The following is a 19689-nucleotide window of genomic DNA, read 5'->3' on the forward strand; positions in this document are numbered from 1 at the left end:
AAAGCCAAAAACGAATAAATAATAAAAAACATGTCATAAATAAGTCGGGTGATGTCCAACCCACTTTTGCTAAAATAGCTAAAAAACAAATAAATAATAAAAAAAATGTCAAGATTTTTAATTTTGTTATAAATAAGTCAGGTGATGTTGTTTTGTCATAAATAGTCGAATGTTCCCGAAAGGGACGCCGGAAGGCTGACTTTGCATAAACAGCCACCTTTGGGTCATTTTTTAAGACTTGGTCCAGTTGACCCCTACAGCCTAAAAATCTTCGTCCCCGAGACGTTGAAACGCCGTGTTTGCAATATTGACTTTTCTAATTTGAAAAACGATAAAAAGAGTTATAAATAAGTCAGGTGATGCTGTTTTGTCATAAATAGCCGAATGTTCCCGAAAGGGACGCCGGAAGGCTGACTTTGCATAAATAGCCACCTTTGGGTCATGTTTAGGATTTTTGGTCTAGTCGACCCACACAGCCTTATAAATCTTCGTCCCCGAGGCGCTGAAGGGCCGTGTTTGCAACACCACGTTTTTATTGTAGTTTGGAAAAAAAGTCAGCGGTCAGGTGAATACCTTTGGGTTTTGTCAAAAATAAGCCAAGCCAGCTTCAGCCGCGTCTTAAACCGTTCTTGCCGAAATAGCCTTAGAGTATCTTTCAGTTGTCGAAAGGCTATTTTCGTAAAAGAACGGACAAGTTTGTAAAGTGTCATAAAATAATCCTCCTCGGCCTCAAAATTCATGTGAAATTTGGAAGGGGCCACATTTGCAAAAATAGCCATTTGGTTGCATTTGACAAACGGGGAAAGGAAGCTAGCGTTTGTTTTTGAGCTTGTAAATCTTTTGATTAGAATATGCGGGTTGTTTGATTTTCAAGTTTGTAGGCCATCTTTAAACCTTTGAAGCCCGTTTGTTTTAATATAAAAATAAAAAAAAATGTTTAGTATTGTTTATCTTTATTGGTCCGAACTACGCAATGTCTGATTCATGCGGGGTCATGATACGTAGGCAATCTCCATAAGATTCGACCACCACAACAAAAAATGGCAAAATCAAAAAAGGAAAAAATCAAAAAAATCAAAAAAGGAAAATGAAAAAAATCGAAAAAGAGAAAAGAAAAAAAATGAAAAATCGAAAGAAAAAGAAAACACAAAATAGAATAAAATACAGGGGTTCCTAAAGTACTTCAAAGGGGCAAATAAGTAAGTCGGGATGGCGCATGTTGTTTGAAGCAAAGCATGTTAGAAACGGTTAACTGCCTAGGAGCATTGCATCCTCAATGTGTTGTTATCAAATCTGTTAAACTCTAAACGCTAACAAGTTTGTTGTTTTCCGAATCTCAAACAGTTAGTTGTTAAAGAATTCTGGCAACACACCCTTACCAAACTAGATCCAAAGGACCGATAACAACAAGCATGACTACTTCAGAGAATAGTACCGAGGAAGAAAGGCCGATGAGCCAGTTGTTAAAGGAAGCGATGGGAAAGATAGAAAGGATGGGACTAGAGATGAATGCAATGCAGCTAGCTCTAGCCAAAGCACAAAAGAGCCCTGAGCCACTAGGGCACGTGCCCGAATACCCCCACTCCGGCCCTTCAACAAGCCTCCCAATTCACCGTTGTCTTCAGGAGAGAAGCCCCCATGATTCCCAAGCTCCACCATCCCATCAACCTCTCCCAACACCAAATGTTCCCACTTTTGTGGGACCCACATCAGCCACCCTGCAAAGAACGACCAGCGAGCCATTGTTTCAGTCTCCTGATACGCAATACTATCCCCCTGAGCCCACATTTCATGCACCCGAACCGCAGGCCTACAACCAGCACTTGGAGGTACCGGCAGAGATTGAAAAGCCAGTTAAAACCCCCGAACAGGATGAGGTATTGAGGAAGTTCAAAAGCCTGGAGCAGTCCTTCAGGAACCTGCACGGATTGGGCAACCAAGTCAGCGTGTCTTACAAAGATCTATGCCCTTTCCCGGACGTCCAACTCCCGGCTGGGTTCAAGATGCCTAAGTTTGATTTATATGAAGGGCACGGTGATCCCATGGCGCATTTGCGGGGATTCTGTAGCAAAATGAGAGGGGCAGGTGGAAAAGATGAGCTGCTGATAGCTTATTTCGGCCAAAGCTTGAGTGGTTCGGCACTAGAATGGTACACCAGGCAAGATTCCAGCAGATGGTACACTTGGGATGATCTGGCACAGGCTTTCGCAGGTCACTTTCAATACAATCTCGAGATAGTCCCTGACCGCCTCACATTGCTAAGGACTGGAAAGAAGCCTGGGGAAAGTTTTCGTGAGTTTGGTTTCCGCTGGAGAGAACAAGCGGCCAGAGTTGATCCTCCCATGAAAGAGGGAGAAATGGTGGACTACTTCTTGCAAACACTTGATCCAACTTACTTTGGTCACTTGGTGACAACGGTTGGGAAATCCTTCAATGAAGTGGTAAAGATAGGGGTCATGATAGAGGAGGGCCTAAGGTCTAACAAGATCCTAAATTACTCAGCGCTCAAGGCAACGACCCAGGCTATTCAGAGCGGCACAGGAGGTGCGCTCGAGGTCGCATCAGTCGAAGCAGGTGCTGGGTCCAAATTCAGAGGTCCTTCCTCTCACTACCAACCCAAACCCAGTCATCCAAATTATCCACACACTCCATACAACCTTCCACAACCCTACTACCCACCGTCAAAGCCACTCTTTTCAGCCCATCATGCCCAAGCCTGCCCCCGAGCTCCATATAATCTGCCTCAGTATTATCCTCCGAGCAAGGCCCGGTCGCAGGGTCAACCATCAAGTCACCCCCGCTGGCGAGAGCCAGCACCACGTAATGCATTCTTGCCTTCACAACGTTTTCAAGCACCCAACGACCCTAGAAAACAGGGGCATGGGGGAAAACAAAGGCAAGGAAACAATTTCACGCCAATTGGGGAGTCCTACGCAAGTTTGTTTGAAAAGCTAAAGCTTTCAGGACTGATTGAGCCGCTCCTTGGCTATACTCCAGATCCATATGCAAAAGGGTTCAATCCTGCTGTACGATGCATGTACCACTCTAATGTCCAAGGACATAGCATTGAAGACTGTCGTTCTTTGAAAAAGGAAATCGAAAGAATGATTCAGGAAGGGGCAATTGTGATCGACGACAGTGACAGGGAGCAGGCGAATCATCTTGAGAACTTGTTGATTGATGTTGATAATACTGAAGTTGGGGATGGTCTTGGCAATGTTGATATAGAGCTCAATGGCTAAAATGTCATGCTTTGCAGTTGGAAGATACTCCATTTTGGGTCAGCCGGAGATGCCGTGCTTGGATAGTTGGAAAGACACTCCATTTTGGGTCAACCGGAGAGGATCTTTGATGGTCTATTTTGTTGTCATTTCCGTTGTTCGGATTATTAGGATTGTAATTCGGATTTGTTTTGTGTCAATGTCTTTCCGCTTATCTTTCCGTTTTGTCATAGCTTTTAAAACCATTTGTTCAGTCCAATGCAAAAAATTCAGTCTTTTATTATTTCCATTCATCTTTTTGTTTAGTCCTTTTATCATTTTTGTTCGACGCCGATTCTAGGGATATGACGTGCGCACCCAGTTTGGGCCTAATCTTAAAAGTTAATCATAAAACCCTGGGAAGGTGATCAAAGCATTTAAGGAAAATAAGAACGGTTTGAGATTATTTGGGTCCCGAGTCATGTGGAACTGGGGCAAGTTAAACACAAAGAAAACCGTTAAGAAGCAAAGATTCGCCAAATTGGCATGAGGGTCATTCATGATAATGAGAGTGTCGCCCAACGGTGCTTTAGAAATGACAAAGGAAAAAGCAAATGTTTAACATAATTGTCAAGTCCAGCACCATCGGAAGAGACTATAAATCTATGTTCAAATTGTGTTGTTTGCACTTGGCATGTTTTGAAGACTGGAATGACGAAGGCATTTTGTTCTGCTACCTAAACACTTTATCCTTCGTTAACCCCTTTTGAGCCTTATTGTTTTCTTTCGTACCCCTCGTTCGGAATCAGTAAAAATGACTAGAAAATGCAAGCATATGGCATGAAAAAAAAACAACAAAACGAAAAAAGAGAAAAATGAAGGAAGAAAAAGAAAGAAAGAAAAATGATAACAAAAAAAAAGAAAAAAAAAACAACAAAAAGTCGGAATGAAAAGAGGAATTGGGAACTATGTTTGACCTGATTCCTCAAAGAGGATACGTAGGCGCTTCACGGCTCGGTCATAGTTTTGAAAGAAAAAATGAAAAAAATCAATTAAAATATCCCCAAGCATGAAACTGGGGCAAAAGTTGCGTTTGTTGTAAATAAATCTAATTCCGAAGGTTGTAACTAATAACCCCAAAAATTAATGTATTTTTTGAGCCTTTTATACCCTTTCTTTCTAGCCTATCCAAAACCCACATTACGGTCCAAAGAAAGACCTTCTGATCAGTCTTCAAAAGATGCCAAGTCAGACAAATGAAGAGTCTTACCGACGAACATAACATTCTGTTCCACAGCAGAAAGGACTCTAATCTCCAACAGAAAGAGTCATACCGGCAACACTCCAAATCCCCAGCTGGAGAGAGATATAAAACGAGAGAGTCTTATTGGTGAAAACCTTCACAGGCACCATAAGGCGATGAAAGCTGAGAAAAGAACCAAAATGAGAGAGACTTGATAGTGAAAACCCTTCGGGCACTACAAGTCGAATAAGATTGAGAATCAGATGGGTAATTGCCAATTGGAGATCTTGAAAGATGATTGACGGCGGAGGATAGGCCACATGTGCATGTCACGACCGTTAGAGTCGGTATCTGTGTTTGATAGGTTTTTATTTATAGTTCCTTTTGTTAAAGAGTCATCTTTTTCCTTTGTCTTTTATTCGGTTCCCCTTTTGTTTATTTTTCTCCTTTCATAGAAACATTCCCCAATAGAGTCTGTCTGGTCAGAACAAGTGTGAATTGACTTCAAAATATGCCATCAGCTTTCCAATTGTACAAAATGAGATCTGACTAGTACATCCAAATGGTATAGTCAGCAAGGAACAAGCGCGAGGCCAGTGTCAAGAAAGATATCCCCAGCAAAAGGGATTTGACAAAAGGATTGACGAGCGTCAAGAGGGATATACTTGCCAAAACCAAGGTTATAAACCTCAAAGACAAGGCCCGTGAACAAAGCAAGGAGAGTAGTGAGCATGATTTGGCGAAATCCATACTAGACTAAAAGGTCGGGGAAATGCCAGTTTCCAAGCTATGCCACAAAAGAAGAAGGATATCCCCAGCAGGAAAAAAAAATATCCCCAGCACATAATATCATCCCCAACAAGCTGTGGAGAAAGGGAAAACCATCCCAGCAGGAGTATCACAACCAACCACCATGTTTTAAACTAACAAATTTTGTTTGATTTGAAACAGGTAAAGGAAATGGCATTGATGCCAAAATGCATGCCGCAAGGGATATTATCAAACTGGGGCAGAAAATTTTCCTTTCATTTAGAAAATTTTCTGAAAGTCAGATACCCATTTGGGGAAGGATAAAGATAACACAAATCTCAAGAGAAGTGGTCTTTAAACCAGTGTTGCCCCCAACATAATAAGTTTCAATGGAGGAAGTTGTTCCGCAGCGGACAGCAAATGGATGAAACTTGAGCTCAGTAAAGCACTAGTTCTGAAGGAATCAGAATCCCCCAGCAGTGTTATCCACGACAGCGTTATCCCCAGCTGATAACATTTTACCCCCAACAGGTAAGTAAATAATTCCCCAACAGTGTTATCCCTAGCAGTTTCGAGGAGTCCAACACAAGTTTGGTGAAAATCGGTATCCTCAGCGGTTAGTCTTCAAAGGAAAAAGCTAATAATAATAATAATAATAATAATAATAATAATAATAAAAGAATAATAATAAAAAAAAATAAAAATGGGGAAGGTAGAAAGGGAAATCCATCCCAATCCCCAGCAAGTATTCGGGGTAAGACATTTTCAAGTCTTAAGGATATTTTGGGTTCATCCGCCTTCGAATAGGATATTTTGGGTTCATCCGCCCTCGAATAGGATATTTTGGGTTCATCCGCCCTCGAATAGGATATTTTGGGTTCATCCGCCCTCGAATAGGATATTTTGGGTTCATCCGCCCTCGAATAGGATATTTTGGGTTCATTCGCCCTCGAATAGGATATTTTGGGTTCATCCGCCCTCGAATAGGATATTTTGGGTTCATCCGCCCTCGAATAGGATATTTTGGGTTCATCCGCCCTCGAATAGGATATTTTGGGTTCATCCGCCCTCGAACAGGATATGTCGGGTTCATCCGCCCTCAAATAGGATATGTCGGGTTCATCCTCCCTCAAACAGGATATGTCGGGTCCATCCGCCCTCAAACAGGATATGTCGGGTTCATCCGCCCTCGAATAGGATAGTTCGGGTTCATCCGCCCTCAAATAGGATATGTCGGGTTCATCCGCCCTCAAATAGGATATGTTGGGTTCATCCGCCCTCAAATAGGATATGTCGGGTTCATCCGCCCTCAAATAGGATATGTTGGGTTCATCCGCCCTCAAATAGGATATGTTGGGTTCATCCGCCCTCAAATAGGATATGTCGGGTTCATCCGCCCTCAAATAGGGTATGTCGGGTTCATCTGCCCTCAAATAGGGTATGCTGGGTTCATCCTCCCTCAAACAGGATATGCTGGGTTCATCCGCCCTCAAATAGGATACGTCAGGTTCATCCGCCCTCAAACAGGATAGTTCGGGTTCATCCACCCTCGAATAGGATATGTCGGGTTCATCCGCCCTCAAATAGGATATGTCGGGATCATCCGCCCTCAAATAGGATCTTATTTTCAAAGTTATTGTTGAAGACAGGCGCCCACCTGAATAACGAGAGGAATACATTTCTGTCTTTTCATTTCTGTTCTAGGTCACCCACCAGTATAATGCGGGAATACATTTATGTCTTTTCATTTCTGTTCTAGGTCACCCACCAGTACAATGCGAGCATATCATTTTTCATATCTTTAGCACCAGGCGCCCACCTGTATAACGAGAGGAATACATTTCAGTCTTTAAATTTCGTGACAGGCACCCACCTGAATAACGAGAGGAATACTTTTTGTCTGTGCATTTCATATTCCAGGCGCCCACCTGTATAACGAGAGGCATACATTCAGTCCTTTTATTTTAAGCGTTGAAGTTAGGAGCCCGCCCATAATAACAGAGGAATACATTCAGTCTTTATATTTCAAGCGTTGGAGTTGGGAGCCCGCCCAGATAACAGAGGCATACATTTCAGTCTTTAATTTTCAAGTATTGAAGTTGGGAGCCCGCCCAGATAATAGAGGCATACATTCCACGTCTTTACCCAATAGGAGACGCACTTCCTAAGCTTATTTCACCCAAATAGGAGACGCACTTCCTAAGTTCAGTTGTACCAATAGGAGACGCACTTCCTAAGAGGTTTCACCAATAGGAGACGCACTTCCTAAGTTAAGTTTCACCGATAGGAGACACACTTCCTAAGTTAAGTTTTACCAATAGGAGACGCACTTCCTAGATCCATTGTACCAATAGGAGACGCACTTTCTAAGTTTATTTCATCAATAGGAGACGCACTTCCTAAGATAAGTTTCACCAGTAGGAGACGCACTTCCTAAGTTAGTTTCATCAATAGGAGACGCACTTCCTAAGTTTATTTCATCAATAGGAGACGCACTTCCTAAGATAAGTTTCACCAGTAGGAGACGCACTTCCTAAGTTAATTTCACCAGTAGGAGACGCACTTCCTAAGATAAGATTCACCAAGAGGAGACGCACATCCTAAGTTAAATTTTACCAATAGGAGACGCACTTCCTAGATCCATTGTACCAATAGGAGACGCACTTCCTAGATCCATTGTACCAATAGGAGACGCACTTCATAAGAACAGTTTTTACCATAGGAGACGCACTTCCTAAATTCGTTTTACCCAATAGGAGACGCACTTCCTAAGTCCATTTTACCCAATAGGAGACGCACTTCCTAAGTCAGTTTCACCTAAGGAGACGCACTTCCTAAGTCAGTTTCACCAATAGGAGACGCACTTCCTAAGATAAGTTTCACCAATAGGAGACGCACTTCCTAAGAATAATTTCACCAATAGGAGACGCACTTCCTAAGGAGACGCACTTCCTAAGGAGACGCACTTCCTAAGTTTAGTTTCACCAATAGGAGACGCACTTCCTAAGGAGACGCACTTCCTAAGGAGACGCACTTCCTAAGAATAGTTTCACCAGTAGGAGACGCACTTCCTAAGAATAATTTCACCAATAGGAGACGCACTTCCTAAGGAGACGCACATCCTAAGATAAGATTCACCAAGAGGAGACGCACATCCTAAGTTTAGTTTCACCAATAGGAGACGCACTTCCTAAGGAGACGCACTTCCTAAGAATAGTTTCACCAGTAGGAGACGCACTTCCTAAGAATAATTTCACCAATAGGAGACGCACTTCCTAAGGAGACGCACATCCTAAGTTAGTTTCACCAAGAGGAGACGCACTTCCTAAGAATAGTTTCACCTATAGGAGACGCACTTCCTAAGAATAGTTTCACCAGTAGGAGACGCACTTCCTAAGCCAAGTTTTACCAATAGGAGACGCACTTCCTAAGAATAGTTTCACCAATAGGAGACGCACGTCCTAAGTTTAGTTGTACCAATAGGAGACGCACTTCCTAAGTCATTTCACCCAATAGGAGACACACATCCTAAGTTATTTTACCCAATAGGAGACGCACTTCCTAGAGAAAAGTTTCACTAATAGGAGACGCACTTCCTAAGTTTATTTCACCAATAGGAGACACACTTCCTAAGTTTATTTCACCAACAGGAGACGCACTTCCTAAGTATAGTTTTACCATAGGAGACGCACTTTCTAAGTTCAGTTTACCATAGGAGACGCACTTCCTAAAGTTCAGTTTTACCATAGGAGACGCACTTCCTAAGTTCAATTCTACCAATAGGAGACGCACTTCCTAAGTTTATTGTACCCACAGGAGACACACTTCCTAAGTTTATTGTACCCAATAGGAGACACACTTCCTTAAAGTTTAGTTTTGCCCATAGGAGACGCACTTCCTAAGTCTACTTTTACCCCATATGAGACAACTTCCTAAGTCTACTTTTACCCCATAGGAGACGCACTTCCTAAATTAAGATTTCACGCATAGGAGACGCACTTCCTAAATTATTTTCATTCATATGAGACGCACTTCCTAGCTCAAAATCATTAAGGTTTCACCCATAGGAGACGCACTTCCTAAGACTATTTTACCCCTAGGAGACGCACTTCCTAAGTTTAATTTCATGCACAGGAAACGCATTTCCTGAATTAAATTTTCATTATTAGGAGACACACTTCCTAGTCTGGTTCGCTCAGGTTATACTTTTGCTTTAGGAGACGCACTTCCTAGTTTGGCTTTTTAGATTATATTTCAGGAGACGCACTTCCGGAATTGAGATTTCACCCTTAGGAGATGCACTTCCTGGTTTGATTCATTTTAAGTTCGACTATAGGAGACACGATTCCTAGTCCGGTTTTTTGAAGTTTACCCGTAGGATACGCACTTCCTAATCAAGGTCTTTCAAGTTTTTAGGAGACACACTTCCTAAATCGAGATTTTATTCATAGGAGACGCACTTCCTAGTTCTAGTCACTGAAGTTTCTACCCTTAGGAGACGCACTTCCTAGTTTAGCTCATTCCGATTCAACCATAGAAGAAGTACTTTCTAGTTTGAGTCATTGAGGTTTTTATTTTAGCAGACACATTTGCTAGCAAGAGTTTTGGTTTTACCCGTAGGAGATGCACATCCTAGCCTGGTCTTTAGTTTACTCTCATCATTGCATCAGTAGGGTAAGTGAGTTACAATTTTGCTAACGACTCTCAAATCTTCCCAGTACAAACTAGGTTAGGAAATTTTGTTTGTTTTGTTTGTTTTGGTTGTCAGGGACCCGCCTGTAGAACGGAGGTTGTTGCATGTCAAAGATCGAAGAAGTCAGGAGTCCGCCTGTAGAACGGAGAAACATTTTTCAAGATCAAGCAGTGACCCACTGGAAAGCATAAGGTTACAACAGAAATCCCCAGCATTCAATCCAAGTTAGAAGCTCGCCTCAAGAATGCGAATCGATAGTCTGGGATGATCAACAGAAGCTGGTCACAAAAACAAAAACAAGAAGAAAAAAAAAGAGAAAAAAGAAAAAAAAAGAACCCAAATTACGGAAGTGGAGAACAAATGTGGTCTGCTCAAGAACTAGCACCTACAACTAGCAAGTATCAAGGTTCAAATCCAAAGTCTGTATGAAGCACCATTCAAGACTCAAGACCAAGTTTCAGAAGACTTAAAGATAGGAATCCTTGTAACTAGTAGCTGATAGGCTTAGTTAGTCTTTTTCAGTTTTCATTTTTGTTGTAATGACAGGACCGCGGACCGGAACCTCAACGGAACGGCACCTCGATCGGCTCTTCACCTCGGTACACTTCACTATCTCTCTCATCCCGAACTACACGTGGCCTGATTCCTGTATAACCAAGGATATGTAGGCAGCTCAGATACCAGGGCTCGGTCACATTCCCTCCCTTTCCTTAAGTGTAGTCCGTCCAAGTAATGGTCGGGTCAAAAACACGTCTAGTCGTTCTTTGTCGGAAAACTCTTCGTGTTTCCAGTCAAAGAGGGGCAGCTGTAAGCACGTGATTTTTGACCCTCCCCGAGAATTTTCACATTTTTAGCGTGAATATGTGAAATTGGGTCTAGTATAGCTATTTTAACTATTTTACCTTATTTTGTTGCAAAAAGAAAAAATCACAAAATATATATATAAAAATTTTAGTTTATGTATTTCTCATAAACTTGAAAAAATACAAAAAATACACTTTATTTTTGTACTTTATATAATTTCGAAAATTACCAAAAAATATAGTTCTATTAATGTTTTGTAGTCATTTTAAATTTTGAAAAAATACAAAAATGTTACTTTATATTTTATCTTTATATAAAACGAAAATTACAAAAAAATTGTTTTATTAATATTTTGTAGCTATTTTAAATCTTGAAAAATATATTAAAAATATATAGCTTTGTTTAAATATTAGTCTTATTTTTGTAGTTATTTTGTTTACATAGGGTTAGTCGAACAACGTTGTGTTCTTAATCGGGTCCGGGCAAAAGAATAATATTCGGGTTCAATTTACCCGCTTTTAGGCCTAATTTCGGACCTAGCCCATAATAATCCGAGTCCACCACACATGAGGGGACACACGTGGGGAACACGGACGGAATCCCGTACACGGGGAACCCCACCACGCGTGGGGAACACAAGTCTCGAACCCCACCACGCGTGGGGCTCATTTTTCTGGGCAAAACCATTACAAATGCACGGTCAAAACACATTTGACGGAGGAGGATTTTGAAAAAATTGAAAAAGGGCACTGTGCATCGTCTTCTTCCTCTCCTTGGAAAACCAGAAAAAACCTACTCCAAAAACCTTCACCATCCTCACGTCCGCAACCCTTTCGTCGGAACCATTTCTTCTCCTTCGTCAACCACTGCTCGTCGCCACCACCTCGCGACCACTCCGTCACCTTCCCCGACACCCCTACTGTCGCAGCCAAGCCTACTCCAAAACCTTGACTCCCTCACGTCCGAAACCGCCCAAACCACCACCAAAACCATCCTCGACCACTGCCCCGACGACACTGTTGTTCGTCGTCACCCCCACCAAACACCACCACCCTCGTTCCACCTCCAAACCCTCCCCAGCTGACCCCTCTCCGTCACGACCCCTCCAACAAACCACCAGCAACAACCCTACCCAAAAAACAAGTCGCGACCAGCTCCCCCATCGACTCCCTCACGTCGAAACACCATCACCCTACTGTCCAAACCACCGTAATCCAGCCCTCGACCACTGCCCCGACGACCGCTGCTGTTCGTCGTCCCCATGTCCAGCGACGCCTCCAGCCATTAAACACTGCCCGTCGACCCCACAATCGTCGACTAAACAGTCCGTCAGCTTCACGTCAGGCAACCCTGCGGCTGTTTCCCCTATCCTCACGCCACTAGCTGAGCCGGAGTTCATGGAGGTGAGCTGCTCGACCTTGTGTTGAAGTCGAGTTCCAGTCCAAAGTCCAAAAGTTGAGTCGAGGTCCGGTGCGTCGAGTTTGTTCCGAGGTTTCGTCTTTGTTCCTCGTTCAGTGAGGTCCGGCTTGAGTTCCGTCGGGGTCGTGTTTGTCGTCCTGAGTTTGCCGAGGTTCAAAGGTTAGTAAACCTCAAGTATTAGATAAGGAAATGCTACGTTAAATGTTCGAAGATGCAATATAAAAAATTCGCATAATAATTCTCTGCCCATATTTCACTGTATGCGTTTTGCTTCATTTTTATGTTATGTTATTCTTGTTTATTTGATGTCATTTAATTAAGTTGGATTAGTTGTTCTATGACACAAGTTTGATGTTAATCGGTTCGCCCTTCCTTTTGCTTAGGTCCTTCGGACAAAATTAGTATTAGTACATGCTGTTACTACTCCCTTACAGCTTCTTTACGACCAGAGTCTCATAACTTGTTAGAAGTTTAATAAAAGGAGTTTAGCGAATGAAGGTTTCGGGAGTAGTAACAGCATGTACTAATACTAATTTTGTCCGAAGGACCTAAGCAAAAGGAAGGGCGAACCGATTAACATCAAACTTGTGTCATAGAACAACTAATCCAACTTAATTAAATGACATCAAATAAACAAGAATAACATAACATAAAAATGAAGCAAAACGCATACAGTGAAATATGGGCAGAGAATTATTATGCGAATTTTTTATATTGCATCTTCGAACATTTAACGTAGCATTTCCTTATCTAATACTTGAGGTTTACTAACCTTTGAACCTCGGCAAACTCAGGACGACAAACACGACCCCGACGGAACTCAAGCCGGACCTCACTGAACGAGGAACAAAGACGAAACCTCGGAACAAACTCGACGCACCGGACCTCGACTCAACTTTTGGACTTTGGACTGGAACTCGACTTCAACACAAGGTCGAGCAGCTCACCTCCATGAACTCCGACTCAGCTAGTGGCGTGAGGATAGGGGAAACACCCGCAGGGTTGCCTGACGTGAAGCTGACGGACTGTTTAGTCGACGATTGTGGGGTCGACGGGCAGTGTTTAATGGCTGGAGGCGTCGCTGGACATGGGGACGACGAACAGCAGCGGTCGTCGGGGCAATGGTCGAGGGCTGGATTATGGTGGTTTGGACAGTAGGGTGATGGTGTTTCGACGTGAGGGAGTCGATGGGGAGCTGGTCGCGACTGGTTTTTTGGGTAGGGTTGTTGCTGGTGGTTTGTTGGAGGGGTCGTGACGGAGAGGGGTCAGCTGGGGAGGGTTTGGAGGTGGAACGAGGGTGGTGGTGTTTGGTGGGGGTGACGACGAACAACAGTGTCGTCGGGGCAGTGGTCGAGGATGGTTTTGGTGGTGGTTTGGGCGGTTTCGGACGTGAGGGAGTCAAGGTTTTGGAGTAGGCTTGGCTGCGACAGTAGGGGTGTCGGGGAAGGTGACGGAGTGGTCGCGAGGTGGTGGCGACGAGCAGTGGTTGACGAAGGAGAAGAAATGGTTCCGACGAAAGGGTTGCGGACGTAAGGATGGTGAAGGTTTTTGGAGTAGGTTTTTTCTGGTTTTCCAAGGAGAGGAAGAAGACGATGCACAGTGCCCTTTTTCAATTTTTTCAAAATCCTCCTCCGTCAAATGTGTTTTGACCGTGCATTTGTAATGGTTTTGCCCAGAAAAATGAGCCCCACGCGTGGTGGGGTTCGAGACTTGTGTTCCCCACGCGTGGTGGGGTTCCCCGTGTACGGGATTCCGTCCGTGTTCCCCACGTGTGTCCCCTCATGTGTGGTGGACTCGGATTATTATGGGCTAGGTCCGAAATTAGGCCTAAAAGCGGGTAAATTGAACCCGAATATTATTCTTTTGCCCGGACCCGATTAAGAACACAACGTTGTTCGACTAACCCTATGTAAACAAAATAACTACAAAAATAAGACTAATATTTAAACAAAGCTATATATTTTTAATATATTTTTCAAGATTTAAAATAGCTACAAAATATTAATAAAACAATTTTTTTGTAATTTTCGTTTTATATAAAGATAAAATATAAAGTAACATTTTTGTATTTTTTCAAAATTTAAAATGACTACAAAACATTAATAGAACTATATTTTTTGGTAATTTTCGAAATTATATAAAGTACAAAAATAAAGTGCAATTTTTGTATTTTTTCAAGTTTATGAGAAATACATAAACTAAAATTTGTATATATATTTTTGTAATTTTTCTTTTTGCAACGAAATAAAGTAAAAATAGTTAAAATAGGCATATTAGACCTAAATTACATATTTATGCTAAAAAATGTGAAAATCCTCGGGGAGGGTCAAAAATCCGGTGTCTACAATGATATATGTGATACTTTTTGTATTATTCATAGTTGAATTATAATTTATAAATATTTTAAAGAGATTATTTGTTATAATTTTGTGATTTTAATGTAATTTTTATAATTATTTGTTATTTTATACTATCTTAAAATTCTTGAAATTAGTAAAATTTAATGATCCGTGGGACTTACGCCCCATGTCTCAGGGCTTACGCCTCGCCTCATCAGAGGTAAAACGCCTCGCCTCACGCCCCCGCCTTTTAAAACATTGGTCAATATATACTTGAGTGTAATTGAGGAGTGTGATTATACTCTCCAATCTCAAGAGGAAGCTGAGAATTGTTGGTAATTACTTACATGGTGTAATGACCAAGTTAATTTTTGAATTTTTTTTTAATTTACTTTTTATTTCTAATCTTTTTTTAAAAATTTTAAAACTCTCTTTTTTTCAAATATTATTATTATTATTTTCCTTATTTCTCATTCTCCACCTTTACTTCACGTGTTTCTACATAATTTCTCATATTTCTTTCTTAATTTTTTTTACCACACTTAGCTATGGTATAATTCTAACTTTTTCAAAAAATTATACCATGTAATCTTATGAAGAATAAGTCATCCACAAACTTTGCTTATAATGAATAATGTCATTAAAGTTGAACTTTGTTATAGAATGAGCTTGTATGCAAACTTAATTATATTAAAATGATAGATTACTTTTTAATATTTAAATAATATTCATTTCCCAACCTTTGATTTTTGTGATTCCATATAGTTGCTCATATTTGTGATATTTTCATTTTATTTATTTAGCATAATTGTGCTATGATTCTAGTTTTGAAACTGCTCCTTCTAATATTAGAAATAATAAATCAATAATAAACTTAGCATAAAATGAGTGATGTCATTAAAGTAGAATCTCATTGTTGGATGAGGTTATAGACTTATGCTTTCCTTTTCTTTTGAATTATATTTATTTAAATGATGATGAAACTTATTTTATGTTATGTTGTAATTTTACACAAGTGTACTATGTTAATTTTTTTTCTTTTGTATTTTGAATAAATGTTATATTTTTGCTTCCAATTTATTTGCTCTAGTAATATTCACTTAATAATTCAGATTGCATGACATTCATTTTTCAGTTAGAATTGGTAGATTATTTTTTTGTAAAATATTTGAGTAATGTTATGATATTATATTTGTAAATATTAATCATCTTATCAAGCATGCAGTCCATGATGTTCTTACGAAATATGTACTTCTAGCTTTTATAATTAATTAAAGTAAAATATTATTAATTTGATAATATATATCAATTATTTTTTACAATGTTAGTTACAAATATATGATTGGTAATTAATATATTTTCAAGAAACAATATATATCTTAAATATTAAATTTAATATTTTTAATAATTAACTTTATATTTAAAATTTAATTTAACTGTGTAATTATACTTGTGCAACCAAACAGTTCACTTATAATTACACTATAATAATACTATGACAAACAAACATGTAGTCGTAATTACAATAATGTATAGTTACTATTCTAGTAATTACACAAATTTCAATTACATGTGACTTTCCAAACAAGACTTTAAGTAAAATCAGAAGTGCTTACTTATGATAAATTTAAAGGACCAAATTTATTCAAAGGCATATTTAAAAACCATTTGATAAAATACCTTAAAACCTCCCCTAAACCTGACACAAATTATTAATTACAACCTTAAACTATTTTGTATATGTGTCTTTTTTTTTTGAAAAATAAAAAATATTTTAACCTTTTAAGAATTTTACTTTTTAAAATAATTTTTTTCGAATACAATTTATAGTAAAACTTGGAATTACATTATTTAGGCTAAATTTTTTTATTTGGCTAAAAATAATAAATTTTTAGTTAATCTTTTTTTCTTCTTCTGAATTTGACCCGAAAATAAAGATTTATACAATTGAAATAAATAGTCAAGACATCTAAAAAGTTATAAAAAACACATAGATTGAAGTTAATTATTTTGGCTATAATTTGTTTATATAGCTCTAAATTACGGTGCTCTAAAAATATTTTCTTTTACAGATTTTACCTAAAAAAGTAAAAATACACATTTAAAATAAATAGTCATTGAATCAAAAGAAGAAATAAAAAAGTGTACAATTGTAGTATAATGACTATTTTTGTTTCAACTGTGTATTTTTATTTTTCAGGTAAAATCTGTAAAAAAAATTATATTTTTAGAGCAACGTAATTTAGAGTTATATAAAAAAATTATAGCGAAAATAACTAATTTCAAACTTTGTATTTTATATAACTTTTTAGATGCCTATTTATTTCAATTGTATAAATCTTTATTTTCAGGTCAAATTCAAAAAAAGATTAACTAAAACTTTATTATTTTTAGCCAAATAAAAAAAAATTAGCCTAAACAATTTCTATCCAAGTTTTATTATAAATTGTATTCGAAAAAAATCATCTAAAAAAGTAATATACTTAAAAAGGTAAAATATATTTTATTTTTCAAAAAATGCCACATACACAGAAAAATTCACGTGGCATGCGAGTGCTCTTTGCCACATCAGTGTCTAAGAGGGTAATGTCTCTCAAAAGGCCAAGTTGAGGGGATAATTAAGACCACGAATAGTTTAAGACTGTAACTACTAATCCGTACCAAGTTTAGGGGGGGTTTAAGTATTCTGCCAAACCATTTTAAACCTACCCAAAACATAAGGGACCATTTTTGTTAATTTCTCGCAATAAAAAGCAAATCTAGGAGTCATATTGAAAATTGGGGGTATATTAGAAAATTCATACAGAGACGAGGCCATTTAGGTTTCATCAGACAGCTATATAACAGAGATGGGGTTTTAGGTTAACCTTAAACTACTTGATCTTATCTGAGCAGTGGGTGGCGGCGAAGACGGCGACGAAGAATGGGAACCGGTGGAGTTAGGGATGGAGCTACCGCCCTATTTCCTTTAGGGTTTATGGCGGCTCATAACATCTCTTTCTCGCCGGTCCAACCCATTTTTTGGGACCCCTTTTCCCTGCTTTACTGCGATGAAGACTGTCCGCTATCTGAGCCTTTCATTAAATCGGCGATGAAGGCTGTGCGGACTTCACCCACACAAAAATAATAATCTATTTTTATGTGTTATTTGCTCTAGTTAATGCATTTTCTTGATTTATTTTATGAGTATTAACATTTAAACAAAACCCCGCAAAAAAGTTTTAATTTATATGTGCTATTTGCACTAGTTCATGTATTTTCTTGATTTTGCATTCAAGTATTTGCTCTTTAAGCTGCTTTATGTTAATCTGATATAGTAGAAGAGGATATACTATTATTCATATACTGCTGAACTATCAGAATTTCTCCTTCCTTTTGCATTCAGATCTGCATTAAGTTAGTTTTGCTTAAGTTTGATGATGCATTAACTTGAATCCATTCAAGTCTTTAGATGTTTCTCCATCTCCTAGTGACTTGTATTTATTCTCTGTAATTTAGATGATTTAGTAGCACGCATGTCCATTCTTAGATTTTTATTACGTCAAGTGGTCCTGTATTCTCTGTTACTATTATTTGGTACTTATATCTCTCCTTTTTTCTTTTCTCTTCGCTCTTTCTTACTTTCTTGCTTTCCTCTTTTTCTTATTACCCTTCATGAGCCGAGTGTCTATCGGAACCTGTTAGGTAGGGGTAAGTCTGCGTACAGACTACCCTCCGCATACCTCACCTGGTTGGAACATATTGGATTTGTTGTTTAATCTAGATGATTTAGTTATGGAGTTGCTTCTTACTTGTGAACACCTCTTAATTTTATATATGGGGTATTCCTGTTTCGGAAGCATAGATTGATGTCTTTGCCAGTATTAAACAACGTGATAAGTACATAATGTTGCATCGCGTTACCTGTCTTCTGGTACAACCCTTATGCCAACTATGCAATGTTATGGTAATTTGTATCTTAAATTTATCGCCTTCACATGGATGCATTGCCTAAGGCAACATGTAGCATGACTTAGTATATCAATGACAATACTTTATCCGTCTTAATGCATCTACATATATTGGACAGCATTAGGGCATCTAAGTTTAGGACAGCTGCATATATTGGAAACTTATTATGTGTTGCAGGGTAGTGCAACTATGTCATTTTATAGCTATCTTTACAACTCTAGCTATTTTTTTTTGCTTTTCATCAACTCTGTGATCACTGAATAGTAGTACAAGTGGGAAGATACAATGGCTTTGTAACTAGGTTTATTCAGCCTTAAAGTTGTCCTGCTTTGATGTCTTTGATGTTCTTTGGATTATCCTTTACCTGTTTGTGGACAGTGTAGCTATTGGATGCCATGATAATAGAATTCTGTTCTTACCTTTGCCAGTAGCAAATCCAGGAATTTCCGAAAAGGGTGTTCAAACCTGAAAGAAGTGAAAAAATGGTGTTCAATAGTATATGTTATATACTTCTAAAACCTAATATTTTACTTATAAACGTGTTGTATTTTTTCGGCGAAGCTTTTAAGACATGTAGCTTTGCATCTGACCTTTGCCCTAACGCCGAAGGGGGAATTGAGTTTGAAGCTTTAGCAGATGCTAATCATGGCTGAAAGCTGTGGATACGAGGCCTTCCGTTGGCGATGATGCAGACTATGCTTCAATTCCAAACTAATTGGAGTTGGTTATGTGAATCTTCTATATCAATACTGTTTTATTGATTTTCCAGTACAAAATCCATCTTTTTTCAGGAAGTGGATTGTGAGCAGTTTATTATCTGTTTCTTTGAATGTAGCAATGTCAAGATGGCCTGTTCATATACTCTAGTATTTGGTGCATCTTTAGTCTGTGAAGTATTGCAATGAAGGTGGTATTGTATGTTAATTTGAAAGGCGTTGCTTATTATTTGCATATGTGGGAGATTTAATTGTATTGTCACAATTGCTACTTAAAACTGCGTATTCAAATCATTGCCACATATCTATCCATCAATCAAATAGCACTAATTACACTATCTCAAAAAAAAAGGAGGAGCGCAAAATAATTAGCTCTTTTAACCAAGAGTTCTTCCATTGGACTGGAAAAGCGTTTACATTAAATAGTCAGATGTAAGACGTGCAATTTTATAAATACTTCCATCGCTAAAACATGATCAAGTGATCTATATTTTCATATTAATTCTCGATTCTTTGAACCTAAGCCCGATGCTGGGAAAAGGAGGGCACATGTTCCCTGTTGCTCTGACTCATA

General features: G+C 39.0%; 1 non-coding gene across 1 annotated transcript; it reads left to right on the plus strand.

Annotated features, from left to right (window-relative positions):
• Window positions 1–18227: 18227 nt before the first annotated feature.
• LOC138884478 (small nucleolar RNA snoR137) lies at window positions 18228–18369 on the plus strand. Its single transcript, XR_011404669.1, has one exon. It is a non-coding gene; the product is annotated as a small nucleolar RNA snoR137 (small nucleolar RNA).
• The last annotated feature ends 1320 nt before the right edge of the window (window positions 18370–19689 follow it).

The sequence above is a fragment of the Nicotiana sylvestris genome, chromosome 12 (assembly GCF_000393655.2).
Source record: "Nicotiana sylvestris chromosome 12, ASM39365v2, whole genome shotgun sequence".
Lineage (NCBI taxonomy): Eukaryota > Viridiplantae > Streptophyta > Magnoliopsida > Solanales > Solanaceae > Nicotiana > Nicotiana sylvestris.